This window comes from Pieris napi, chromosome 14 (genome assembly GCF_905475465.1).
Source record: "Pieris napi chromosome 14, ilPieNapi1.2, whole genome shotgun sequence".
Classification (NCBI taxonomy): Eukaryota; Metazoa; Arthropoda; class Insecta; order Lepidoptera; family Pieridae; genus Pieris; species Pieris napi.
In genome coordinates this window covers 5,456,830-5,471,607 of record NC_062247.1, presented here as the reverse complement: position 1 = coordinate 5,471,607, position 14,778 = coordinate 5,456,830, and the positions used below count along the sequence as shown (strand labels likewise).

At 32.3% G+C, this 14,778-nt stretch overlaps 1 protein-coding gene across 11 annotated transcripts in view; it reads left to right on the top strand.

The window, feature by feature from the left end:
- The first annotated feature begins 11,133 nt into the window (after positions 1 to 11,133).
- The window catches only part of LOC125055885 (matrix metalloproteinase-14-like), a 31,307-nt gene continuing 27,662 nt past the window's right edge, over positions 11,134 to 14,778 (top strand). For 6 of the 11 annotated variants that reach the window (XM_047658561.1, XM_047658566.1, XM_047658557.1 and 3 more), the window contains exon 1: positions 11,134 to 11,335. The gene's annotated coding sequence lies outside the window, so the exon portion shown is untranslated. The remainder of the gene's footprint in view (positions 11,336 to 14,778) is intronic. The other 5 variants (XM_047658558.1, XM_047658564.1, XM_047658568.1 and 2 more) reach the window with 1 other exon arrangement.

Sequence of the window (14,778 nt, the reverse complement as noted above, 5' to 3'; positions counted from 1 at the left end):
TATGGCCATGTGATTTGCCCTTGTTATATTTTTAGCGACTGAGTGAACAAGCTACAGGAATATTAATGTTCTACTAAAGATTAGTGATTCAACACAAGCGCACGGAATTAGCGACATCCGAGATCTGCGCACGCGTAGCGCCTAGTACGAGTTTACATCAGAAAACGAACATTACGCGAAGGTTTAGTGTTCTTATAAATAACATGCGATTTCTACATAAAACTAGAACAAGCTGTTGTCTTGTTCTAGTTCTGTTTGTCTGAAACTTAAAAGCTTCTAAGCCTTGTATGAAAACGGCCTGACCCTTAAATCATAGCCAAAAATTCGTAAAATCGTAATGGGTGATATTTTTTAAATATCTTTAAACATACCGTATGGATATATTTAAATATATTTTACTTTTTAAAAGATAATGTCTGACACATTTTTTTTTACATTTGACTTACTTATTACGCTCGGCACATTGAAACATACTCGGCATTCTGAAATCTTCTAGGCTGAGGTGAATACACTGTATACAGTTTACAGTCACCAACAGCACAAGACACTAAGAAGCTACTACAATTACTACAACGTACTAAAAAAACTGCACGATACAAAATCATTAATTTGCTATTTAAATCCAAAAACGTGTTAAAACTCATTTTCGCAAACGTGATACGTATGTTTTGCTCGCCGGCAACTCATACTACGCATACATAATCACTTCCTCAGAAACGCCCTGTTGATTTTAAATAATCTTTATAAAACATTGATATGCTGATCGTATTTAAATTGGTCCGGAAAACACCATAGCGTAAATAGATTTTGTATATTTGAGGATAAATATAACAAAGAGACATAAAAGAAACTTTAATGTGTCCCTTGTTTGTATATTCAATACAGTTGATTGAAAATTCACACTTTTTTAAGACTTCTTTTGTTTTTCGTAAAAAAGGAGGTCAGTTTTTAGTCGTGTATATCTGAAAACCCCAATGGAGCATCAGAACATCTCTTCATCTGTTTATAGTTTTTATTTAGGCGTGTGATTAGCCTTATGTTCCTATTTATCGATGTGTTGGTCTTAGACGAGTCAGTTTCCTTACGATGTTTTCTTTCACGGTCCGGGTAGGTCCTATTTAAAAATTTTGTTATAATTATTTTTGTACATGGCAATATTTGAACTAAATTGGCATATGCTATAAAAACCTTTGTCTAGACTGTTTTAGTCCTATATCCACACAGTTCTAAGCAATTCATAAATACAAACACTTCATTAGATTATGTATAACATGTAACATCATCTGTCGAAAAGGGTAGAAAAAGGAAGAAAAGGAGAGGCATAATTTCCCTTCAAATATTTCTACTTATTCATTGAATAAGTAGATATATGACACATTACGTATTACCAAATATGCTCTTAATAGTTTAAAAGGATGCACTATAAAACCAGTTTAAATTTTATAGGATGCCTTAGGACCTCTGCATAAAATGCCTATAGCATGACCAATTAAGAAGGCAATGTAAAAATAGAAGATAATTAAGTGTTCTAGGAAGTGTTGGACACTTGCCTAGCATACCCCTGGCTTTTGTCCAGCGATAGAATTGATGGTTCTATCAATGCGGCTATTATAAAGCCTCATTTACCTATCATTTGTATGAAGGTTGCATATGATAGTGTTTGTATATATTATTCAGATTTTCAAGTTCAAGAGTAGATATCTGTTGTGGAAACAAAAATGTGAAAATCTTCTTCGAACGCGTCTTCATCTACCGTAAAGTGAAATGCAGGCCTGATTAAATGACAACTCAGAGACTCTAAGGCTTTATTGGTTGGGGGAAGCCCGAGTGGTTTTAATAGGAATTGGTTATCCGTCTCGGGGAACCAAGAGCATGGAGTGACTCAAAGCCGCGCCGGCATAACATACAATCAAATCCCCTTGATCGAATTTTTCACAAAAAGAAAAAGAAGACCTAGATACATAACTCTAGCCATTTCATTTTACATATATTATGTAAATACATAGTATTTATGATTGGTTAACCACCTTACGACGCTAGCATCTTTACTTCTCTTCTTCTATTTAGTATGGCAATAAACAACAAGTATTTTTTTTATAATTAACTTTATCACGCATATGTATTATAAATATTTATCATCCAAGTTGAATAACATTTCGATTCTGGGTCGAACATACAACTTCTTTAAGCTGGTTTAAAACAAATTTTCCATGAGTCAGAAGCGGCCTACGCGAATTACTTGGACACTTGCTTACCCGGTCTGATTCCCGGCGAAACTGTTGCGTGATTTACCGATACCGATCTTGATTCTAAAGAAAACGGACGGTAAAATAAGTTGAGAATGTGCCTTAATTCCAATTGGGACTGACACACGAGTTTTTAAGGAAACAGTACAAGTGGTGACTGATATTTAAACTTGAATATTTATTAATAAATATGTACGGATATGACCGTACATTACGTACGTATTATATGCCTAACCCCATGTATGATACATTTAATTAACGAGTTTATCTAACGGGAACAATTGGCGGTGTCTGAATCATGACACCTAAATTTATTTCTCATAAATCATTTGAGGTTTTATTCGCGTCATAATGTTTCTCTTGTAACAGATGTAGGTTAGATCTGCTTAGAGCTTATGTTTTCGTACTTAAGAAGTCCATTACAAGTGTAGGGTTAAAAACACCGTCTGAACTGTGTTTTTAAGGCCAGAGCCTTAAGCAGGTATAACGTCGGTATATTGCTGTGTGTACCTTCCTATGGTCAATTATCTACACATATTTCCCTCAATAGTGTTATTTTTACTACAGTACCATTGTCATACAAATTTGTATGAAAAAGTGAATAATTCCTAACTAACGTGTGTACATCTGTAAATATTGTATTGCTTGATAAATGTTTAAAACTTTTCTATGTCGTAATCTGAGTATTTGACAATAAGTTGCCTTATGCACTAGTACAGTTGAAAATAAAAATATGTAGCACCTTATTCATAATCACAAAAGTTAATCAATATCACCAGGACGACATATCACTTCAAATATTTTAGTATAGCGAAGCAATAGAAGAAAGTACATCAGGAAAAATTTTAGGACGCGAGACAAACTTTTCACTAGTTATTGTAGGCTTTGGAAGTAATACTACTGCACTTTATGCATTATATGGTTTTGTAAGCAACCCGATAACAACTTAAATTCTGCAATGCTTTTAAGATTGATCCACTAATTTTTTATTTGTAATAAAACGTGTATGAAACAAATAGACATAGATAAAATGTTTCTGCAAATCCATTAACCTACAGAGAACAGACTCAATGCACATAATCCATGTAACCAAATTGGAGCGAATTGGTTACCGAGAACATGAGTCACTACCTGCGTCATTTAGTTGTTTTATACACATAGACAATTTTAATAAATATTGGTTAACCGATAGTTTTCATTCTCCTGTTCATCTCTTCCTGTTCACTATGTGTTACTGTTCCAAAATTGAAATTGATTAAACAAATAAGTTTTTATACTTGGTTACTTGGTTGTCAAACAGAATATTATGTTATTTTTGTAAAATAGTATTTAAGACACACACATGCACCGTCTGCACTCATAGGGAGAACACTTTAAACACTCCACACCATAATATAACTACTTGATAAATAGATAGATAGTTTTTTTAATGAGCTATGTACTTGATGTTTGATTTTTTGTCTGTTATATTTAAGGGGTTAGGCGCTGTATGCTGAAATACAGGTTCACACCCAGTTCAGCGACAGATAAGCCTGACTATTTTTGAGAAACAAACTTGAAATAAATTATTATTATTATAACCGATACCAGTTATAGGAAGGGAGGAACAGTGGAATTTTAAATTAGAATTGTTAGAATATATTGCCATTATTAAAATCAGTCTGCATCCATCACAGCGTGAATATAATTAGCAGGATATTAAGATTTTACGATCAGAGGGTCATGTTTTTTCAGTGCGCTTCGCCTTAAGAAAAGGTAAAGGAAATAACGTATTAATTTTCATAACGGGAGTATGAGTCACCACGTGGCGGACATAGTTTTCTTTATGTAACAAAACTGTTACAAAATTTACAGTTACATATAAGCGTAACTTCCTTTGTTTGATGCTGAAAAACAACGATGCAAATACTATTGTGAACGTTTCGAGGTCATATTTTGTACTGATTTAAACTGTACTAAATTTGTTTTTCCTTATGAATACTTTGTACCTAATTCCTATAAGTTTTCGTGAGGCCGTGACGTCGGTCAATTTGTCAACGCGCGTAGATGCACCAGAATTGCACCCTGCACTTACTCCGTAACTCCGCGATTCATATCCCGGTTTCAATATTGTGTTTTTACGTATTTTCGTCAACATACCTAGCTGTGGCCACTTGAATTTTCAATAGAAACATATTTTTTCTATTTTAAATGCAGATGTTTATAAAAATATAATAAAATTAAGATCAACATTTGTTAAAAATATGAAAATGGTTGTTACGTTTATTTAATTAGAACCTAAACTTTTATTTTATAATTATTACAACAATGGTCGTTCATTAATACAATGACCGAAATTGTTTGGTTATTCATAGAAGTGGCTATTGATGGGACAATTTCGTTGGTTTCCTTATAAAATGATGAGTGGAATCGGAAAATACAAACGTCAATCGCTTCCTTGAATCTAATATACGTATACTATGTCGATTAATCTATATTAAAGCTGTCGGTACAAAGTCTTTCAGATAATGATCTTACGAAGAACTTACTCACTTGGTAAGTTTCCTTTGGGTTTAAGGAAATCAAGTTGGTGAATAAATGTTTTCTATAGCTTGTTATTTTTCTCTTTATTTGGATTAACTTGTCTAACACGTCCGATTTTAAATTAAATGCGCGATGTGTGCCCATGGAATTAGAAGCGAAATTTCATAGATTACAGAATAGCTTTTGATTGGCGGGAGAAGGTAAGCAGCATAAATTTTTATTTCAAATTTCAACTTTAGATGTGTTTAGATGTTCAAAGACAAGCAATCCAGTCTTATTTGATATACACTATCATCTTTATATAAAAAAAATATATCTACGTTTTCTTTTAAAGAATATGTTTCTTTTACTTTGTCTAAAGGTCAAAATTATACATATGTAGTTACTTTTGTAGGTTTAAAATATCTTAAAAATTATCATGACATCACAAAACTTAAAATGTTCTGTAAAATACGGAATCACAAAAGTTTAAATACCTTATGTCGTGCCGGAATGCCTACATATATCGAATATAACACATATTTTTTAAGTTTGTTTAAAGTTTATTCAATAAGATCATTTAATAAATGTATGCATATTACTAAATAACATTGTGTCCTTGTAATTTTATTTGAGCAGTTTTGGCCTAGTGGATTCAACGTCGTGGCTGGATGCGGACAAGGCTACGCTGTTACCGTGTCCTGCCCCGGGTGATTGCTGGTGGCGCCGTGGGGTTTCAGTGGGTATGGACAAAAGCGAGTCCCACATAAGTCCTTCCCTACCAAGGTCAACCGTGCCGCGGGAGGGTATGCGTAACGCATTTCCCCAAGAAAAAAAAAAGTGGCTTCCACGTGCGACTATCATCTCTCAGGTCGTAGGTTCAAACTCCAGCTGCACCAATGGACTTGCTGTCTATCTGCGCATATAACACCCGCTCGTACGAGGACAAAAAGCCATATTACGTTAAGTATATATGCTTCACACTTATGAAATACACGAAAGTAACGGTTCATTATTGTGGGCGTCACAACCTCGTTAATCCTAACCTAGATTTAGACTTAAGATGCCGTCGACAACTATCTAGATGATTAATAACTTGAACATATTGTAAAGAAATACAAACTAGACAATGTCTAGTACTCAAACAAACAAAACATTTATATACGGAGTATGAGAATAAAAAAAAATCGGTTGTCTGTAAAGTCGGTTTACTAACGATAGTTGAACGTCAAGAACGTCATAAGAAAATACTGATGGAATGGTTGCATTTTTCAAAAGAAAATTTTACTTTTATGTGTTTGATAGATATTTTGTATGGTTATAGAGAAGGAGGTAAATGGAAATCACAAGTGAATTGATCAAGTTACATTAATTTGTACACATAAATACAATTATGTCAATTTTTTAACGAACGAACGCTGCCGAACGTGGAGGCCGATTGCGCCTCTTTGTCGCTCGTACCGCGCTCTCGCTTGCACTACAAGCCTTAAATGGAACGCCTCAGAGCGAGGTAACGCCGAATGCGTCATGTTTTTTTTTTGTGCGTGCAGCCGGCTCCATCGAATTATAAGACGTTGTTACGTCAAAAAATGTACACTTAAGTTAAGCTGTCCCTTGGAGAGCATATTCGTCGTTGAGTGATTGAGGCTTTATCTTTCAAACTTTCTCTATTACTATTTGAAGAGCATGTCTTACTTGCTAAATTAGATATTAGAAAATATGGATTGACGGATGAAAGGGTTGTGTAAACTTCAAGGTACTGAAATCTGCGGACTCTGGTTCTAGTGCTAAATCAAGGCCCACAAAATTCGCTGGCTGGTTTAGGTGAATTCGACATTAAAAATATTAAAATTTAAATTTCGAACGAATCATGTACATAGAATAGAAACCAGCGACGAATTTTAAAGAACAGATTATATCAATGAATATTTTAAAGTGTAGACAATTGAATGACACAGATTGTATTGTTGTACATATGTTCACACTGAACTTGTCAAACAGTCATTCACCCGTAACCGCAAAACTGATTGCTAATAGGAAATGCACCTTTGACCTTTGGACCTAGGTTTTGAGACAAACTTTACGTATATAGGATGTACACAATTAAGCGTCAATACGTAGAGGCTAAAATCTACGGTTTTAGAGTAGGTAGCCTCATGTCTTGAATACAATGATGAAATATTAACTATTAATAATAAGCTAAACATGTTAAGTTTAAAGCCAACCTACGACCGAGATATGTACATAAATTTATATTTTGACGATGCGTGCTTGGCAAATTTATTGAACAAAGCCTTCTTAAAAAAAGAGTTTTTAATTTCATACAACAATGTAAAGCATTACTTTCTTATCATATTAGTATGTATATCGTAAAAATAACGGAAACATTTGTATAACATACCTAAAATCATAATGTTACAATGTCTGACTACGGACTATTATTTAAGAAGCTATTTTTTTGAGAAACTTACAAAGTTTCAAAGGCCACAAAGAGATTACTTTAAACGGACAATGAGGGCCATGAATTTAATACGTATTTTAGTACTGCAATAATACAACAAAATAAAAGTAAATACAAATTGAATCTTCAAAAAGGTTTTATGTAATTCTTAAACAGTTTTAGTTGTATGTAGCCTCTTACCGTATAAGTTCTCGAAACGGCACAAAGACCTGTAACAAGACCCGCGATTATAAACATAATTTAAAAAAGTACTAATGTGTGGATAAATAGAAAAAGGCCAATTTTATAAAGTACACGTGTACATAAACTATTACTTTCAAGGAACTGATTCTAATGTCCTTGCAAAAAGTCGGTTACGTGAAGAAAACTAAGGTCTAGCCGGCTTTTTAAGTCAAGGTCTAAGGCCCTCCTAATGTAAGCAAAACGTTCCATTTGATTTATGATACGCGATAACATAACGATACTTGTTTAAACAATCTTTTTAAAATATGAGATATTACTGTCTTATGTTGTGTAAGAAATATGAAGATATAAATAATCTGTGCGGAAAGAGAACCGGTGTGGCAATTATAATAATTATTTTTTGCATATACAGATAAAAGGTAGAAATATATTCTTTAATTTTTATCATATTAAGTACCAAGATTACTGTCTAACTATAACGACATAATGGTGTGGTTAATATAAAAAAAAAGTAATTTTTACAGCAGCAACCTAAAATCTAACGAAGGTTCTCTATCCACACAGACTCTAAATCTGTCAAGTTTGTTTCGACGACTTTATCGCGACAAAGAAACGATGGACGCGGGAATTGCTACAACTAAGTATTTATAATCTTAAAAATTTATGCATTTGAATAGATGTAATTGTGTGGACACAATGTGACATCCGTCTCACCTTCTTCGGAGAAGGGCAAATGCTGGCGCAGCCACAGAGCAGGTGGAAAATATTACAAGAGTCTTTCTAACTTTGATTTTGTCCCTAAGATTTATGTTGGGACCTGGTCTGGGCCTGGCCTGGATAGTAACTCCAGATAAGGTGCGCTCTTCTTGGTGTTAATGAAACACTGTCACAGGGACCAAACTTTTCATTTATTTTAGTTATATAATTATATAAATTTAAATTATTATTAATATCTAGGTAAGTAAGAGTGTAAATAATATAATTAGCAACTTATAAAATACACCTTGTCATAATATAGTACTATTTTATTTACTTACTTCAATTGTAATTAAATTTTCAAATAACGTATTCAACAACTTTAATGGAATAATACTTCTACAGAATTTAGATTTTATAGCAATAAAATCCTTATCTATTTATCATTGTTAATACACGTAAAGAGCAATAATGTGATATTTATTATAATCATCTAATTAGCGCTAAGTTTTCTGAATTATAGAGCGTTTCACACTCCTATGGGCTACATTTTTAGGCCTGGCAACGTTGCCATGTTATTTAGTTAGGTTTATCATTGGCAATTTTCCGTGATTCCCGTTCTACGTATAACCGTAAATGTGAATAAAAGATTTATACTTGTATTTAAGTAATAATCAAAATGACCTCATAATCTAGAAAGCCGATATAATTCACGTAATATACATTTGAATCACCTGTGTTTGCAGTACAACAAAAGCGTCCTTGACCCTACTTAGGTCATGCCTCCATCAGTTCAGGGAAGCTTCAAGCCACCCTGCTTAGTCAGCGTAGACAATAGTCATGAATATCAGTAAGGACCTACGAAGGTTATATGCCTTTGTTAAAATGTTACTTGAGGAAGTTATTTTACATTAGAATTAATCTACTGACTGTTAAGTAATTAACTGGATAGTTACATTTAGTTACTAAGTAACTTTAACCATTTTACGCACACTAATTATTTGTAACAACATGGCGCTGAAACTGGTGAATGATTTATTTTTTATTTTGGTATAGATTAAGGTAAAGCTTCTTAAGATAAACAGTAGAGATGATTGCATGGGTTGCTTTTTAGAAGCGTTTAAATCTAATAGTGTATAAGGGTTTTTTTAGAATTTTACACACAGGGTCAGCTAAAAATCTTGATTGAGGTAACAAACTTTGTAACAAACGTTGTCCTGCATGATGTTTCAAGCGAATAGGATACTAAACAAAGTATCAAAATACCGACTGCAGCGCCATCTGCCGGGTTAATTTATGAATCTAAACCATTCCCAGATCCCCTTGAACACACACAAAAAATTTCATCAAAATCGGTCCAGTCGTTTGAGAGAAGTTCAGTGACATACTCGTACACACTCACAGAAGAATTATATATATAAAGATATAGGCTTAGATAATTGAGTACCTAAATAACATTATATTTTAATTCTTTAATATACGTACACTCTATTTAAAACATTACACATGTCACATTACACAAAGGCTTGGTGGTAGGTGTGAAAAGTCAATAATCATGACCAATCTTTATACAAGATAACCAATGTTTAATAGTTATAAAGTTTACAATCTAGCCTTTCAAACAGAAATTTGTGTATAACGACAAAAGCCTCCTCCTTTTTTTTCTTCTTTTACTTTCTATCCTTGATAAGGGTTTGCTTGACCAGCTTAATGTCATCGTCTTCTTTATTGGCCTCTCATGCGTTAAGTGTTAGCAAGCAATGTTTATACTTTTCCTATATATTTGAATTAATTATCACCTACTTGCCTATTAGAAAAAAAAAAAAAAAATACCAACAACAGATACATAGAATATAGAAATCCGATGCCCAGATTTAAAAGATTGTAACGTCATTGGTATGTTTATATATATTGAAATAAAATTAACGAATAAAGGGCGTTTTAATATACACCTACTCATGTTGTAGTGGCCAAATGTTTGCAGGATCGTGCGCAGACATAATTGCCCTGTGAAGAATAAATAAGATTTTGATTGTTTGTAAAAGCAGCAACTGCATCCTAAGTGCGATTTGGAAAAACTTAGGGTCTCTATAAGTCTTTCTCCCTCTTAATAGATCCACTATATCTAATTTTATATTATTTAAAGCCATAATATACTCGATGGGACGGTTTTATATGTAACCACTCTAATTAAATTGTAATTCATATAACTAAAACAATTTGTCACTAATTTTTGATCTTATCGAACACAATTTGTCAGTAGTTGAAATAGTGTAATAAAATCAATTTAGTATTTATAGAAGGAATAGACAAACTAAAACAATTGTTGGTATCGTTGCATTAAAAGTGAATGAAATAAATAAATATTCATAACTCTTCACACCATGTATAATTTTATAAGGTACCAAATCAAAAATAAAGCTATCAACAAAGGAAAACACGTGTAAAAGAACTATGTTCTGCTCCGACGCATTTAGCATTCAGATTACAGAGCAATTTATTCTAGTATTGTTTATTAATTAGCTCAATAGCCAATTGATAACTTGAAGAAAATAAGTTGTAAGAGTAAAATTATTATATTAAATTATGATATTTCTGTCATAAAATAAAGTTTTATTATTATATAAGTATATAATATAAAATATAACTTTTTTTATATCAAACAACAATTATGTAATTTAACTTAATAAAAAATATCTCTTAAAATATAAAGAAGTTTCTAACCACTGTCGTTGAAGATAAAAATGCTCCAAGGCTTGATAAAATGGTTCCAAGGATTTTTTCTGCCATAATTATTTGAATGAGTTAGAAAGGCCTCATATGCCTTAACAAAGTTTGCTTCTCTATGTAGCTGATATAAGAATATTCTTGAAAAAAAAACTTTTGAAGAAATCATTGATTTTTGAAGTATTAAAAAAATGCAGATAGTATTAAGAGGTTACTAAAACTTTCTTTTAAATGCGTGCTTTTAATTAAGTTCAGTTGGGCAAAGGGGCGGGCGGACGTAGCCTGGCTAGGCTTTTATAAAGCGTTTGAAACTCGCGGCGCGACACACGTTGTTTGCCGCGTCGTGCGATAGGTTGTGCCTTTGAAGGCATTACGATCGCTCGTGCCGGTCACCACGAACATATTTTCTTTGAAATTTCGTGTAATTGCAAAGAAAAGTGAACCTGTGAGTGAACTTCACATATCGAACGTGTTCATTAGTGAGTTTATGAGGATTTTGTGAGCTCGGAATTTTATACAGGTGAGATATTTTTGCGTCAAACTTTTGTTCCTGTTCTAAATACAGGTAAATATTGTCATTAAAATAATAATAGTAATAAAAACAATTTTCCACAATACACGTACCATCTTACAAAAATTCAAGATGTTATGCGACAATTGTAAGATATAATTGTCATTAATTGATTTGATTACTAATAGATTATACTAAGAAACCGCAATTTTTATTAATTAAAACGAGAAAAAACTTAATAGCTCTTTTGTTTTAAACCTCTTCAGATTTCGCTCAAAAATTTGTATTAGTTTCACGATTTCCTACTTGAACTTGACTAGGGATTAGGATCTAGCTTAAATATAGCACATTTGTATGTATTTCATGTATATAATAGTAGCACTGGTCAGTCCCCTGGGCACTTGAGTTGAATAAGTGATGACAATATGATCGTCTCTATGAATTATTTACGACGAACATAAACAAATGATCGTGATCATTATTATATTGTTACACAGACTTGACATATATTAAGCTAAAATTAATTTTAAAGGAATTTTGTAGGACTTAAATATTTTTCTCACTTTCATTGACTATAATTGGCATCAGTATGGCGACCTTATCAGATAACATTTTATGGATAAGACGTATACTATCTTTCTGATAACATGGATCTTAGTATGTACCAAGTGTTTTTTTTAGGTTTGTGAAAAGCCAGTTTTTATTATGTTTTTAGTTAATGACTTAGCAACCGGAAAAATGTGATTGATTTAACGAAGTTTGAAAAGTACTAGTATGTGTTTTTTTTTAACAAAATGACCTCTGAGTCACATGGACATATATATTATTAATCCTCTATAATTAAAATTATAGGTATACAATTAGATGTGTGATTTAATGGTTTGTGGTGGAATGAATAAGCAAGGAATAAACAGGTAATAATTTTATCATAAATAACCACAAATTGCGGAAAATAGATGTAATGGTGGTCACATCTCTTACCAGATACAATCTACCAAAGAATATAATGAATTAAATAGAGACAAAATTAAAAATAATTAACTTAACATAGGTTGTAAAAAGTAATATTTACAGTGTTACCTGCTTATTTATTTCCTAACGTATATTACGATTGGGATAAGTAATTTTGACAAAAGTTAAACGTAAAAGATAATAGATTTTTTAATTTCATTCATTCCGATTTAAAAGTAGGTAATAGTGGAATGTCTACTATACAAAGCAACTAAAATGCACTTAAATTAAGATCGTAACATGTAATAATAACTTTTTTGAAATCAAAGTTGTGATTTAATTTTTTAGTTCATTGGGCCTTCCGTAGAAAATTGCGTTTTCCGGTGTCATTCAAAAATCCTTTAGATTGTGTGTTAAGTGTATTTTAAACTTAAGTGTTTTTGCGGTTCCTCAATAAATCACAGTATGTTTGTGTACTTTCCGGTGTTCCACAATGACTCACTATGTCAGACATAGACGATGTCTTTGTGATTAGTATGACAAGAAAATTCCGGAAGAAGGAAAGCTTTCAGGGTCAAAAGATGGGAATCTGCAATGCATACCTACATACTCATTAATATGCATTCTATATCTTTGTAAATTGTATGTTTGTAGGAAGTAGTATCTTTTCAATACGCGTGTGACATTAAAGAAAATCCAAATAGATTTTTCATGTATAGATCACTAATAACAAACTTTATTTTACTTACAGAGCAAATTTACATTTATATAAATATATATAGTATTAATAGCATTTTTATATTAGTCATAATTTAAATTTCCCTTGTCCGGTATTTAACTTTTTACATACGTCATGAGTTTGTTCAATATTGATGACATATACCAACACATTATACTTGAAATACGTAGATGTAAACAGGTTTATAGGCTACGCAATCAAGCAAGTCGTATTGAATATATTAAATTCCATAAAAATATTAAGAGGAAAACCCAACAGTATCTTGACTCACAAAATAATTTTCCTTCTAAGATTACAAAGGGTTTAGTTACTGCAATCGACAACGTAATCAGAATAATGAGTTTACTTATAACTATTAGATAAGTATTACGAAGAAATAATACAACCAGAGGACCGCAAGTTCGATCGGGAATTTAGATTAATGGGCTTAGGTAAAATCTTTATACTAAATCAACGATTTTTACTAATTTTCACGGTCTTACAATGGTATCTACTATAAATCTAATTTATATAATAATGGTTTTGTGTTCTTATTTTCGACTGACAACGGAGGGGTAAACATTCGATTTGTACTTAAAGACGTTTAAGAAAAATTGAAGAATCTAGTTGTCTATGGAATTTAGGAAATCTGTCTGCGTCATTGAAAATGTGTATTACTATGAACTTGATTAACAATCTAATGACAAGGTGGACTTGTAGAATTCTAAACGGTTTATTAATGTCTGTGCACAATGTATGAAAATAATTTTAACAATTACAGCGTAACATTATAACTTTATATTTTACAATACAATTTTAAGTAAAAATCAGTTTTCCTCTATAGGTGTTTAATTTGTCCAATCAACTTTCCATAATAATAATCGGTTGATTTTTACGCACGACTGATTATTCAGTTAAGGTGACCTCTGTCAATCATTTACTCCCACATTTTGTATTACAACAATAGAATAAAGTCATAAATCTTTAGTTTTGCTGCTGTTTTCGTGTAGATATATAACATAACATGAGGTCAAAACATATTGGCGTTGGTTGGAAATTGGAATATATGATTATTTTATTTTCAGATTTTAATTCATTGTTAGGTAGGTTCTATATCTTAAAACAAAATTAACGGAACAGCCCTGCGATTATTGTTTATCAGAATGCCAAATCATAAAATGACTGCTTCACGACTGATTTGAGAGCGACCGCCGATGCGGAAACCGCTGTGTGAGTTCGAAAAGAGAGTTACAGAATCGCAGGGCAGAAATGCATATACCCATTACACCATTGGGGACTTAAAACAACAACATATTTGTATAAAGCAATCTAGATACTATAACGAGACATTTCATTTAATTTGATTGAATTTCACAAAGTAAAATTTCGGTGCCAAGATTATTATTGCAATAGTAAATAAGTTCAAATAAACGTTAGGTAAGATCCCAATGTCGGAGAAACCATGTCACGCTCTGCTGAGCGCAAACTTGTCGTCATCTTTGTTGGTTTTTTAGTTTGGGAAAAGCTTACTTCCTCTACAGAGCAGTAATAGTAATTGTCAACCCTAAGGTCATGCATTCGAACCCTAGCTATGCACAACTCTAGGCAAACAACGTGAGGAATCCGATATTAGTCCCGTAATAGACACAGGCTTACAGGATTTTAAACATATTTCGAATAAGTGATTTGTTGCTAGGTAACAATACTAATCGAATTTGCTGAAATTTATTTCCTTGGTACAGTTAAATAACCAACTTAATTAGCCAACTATAATATAATAAAA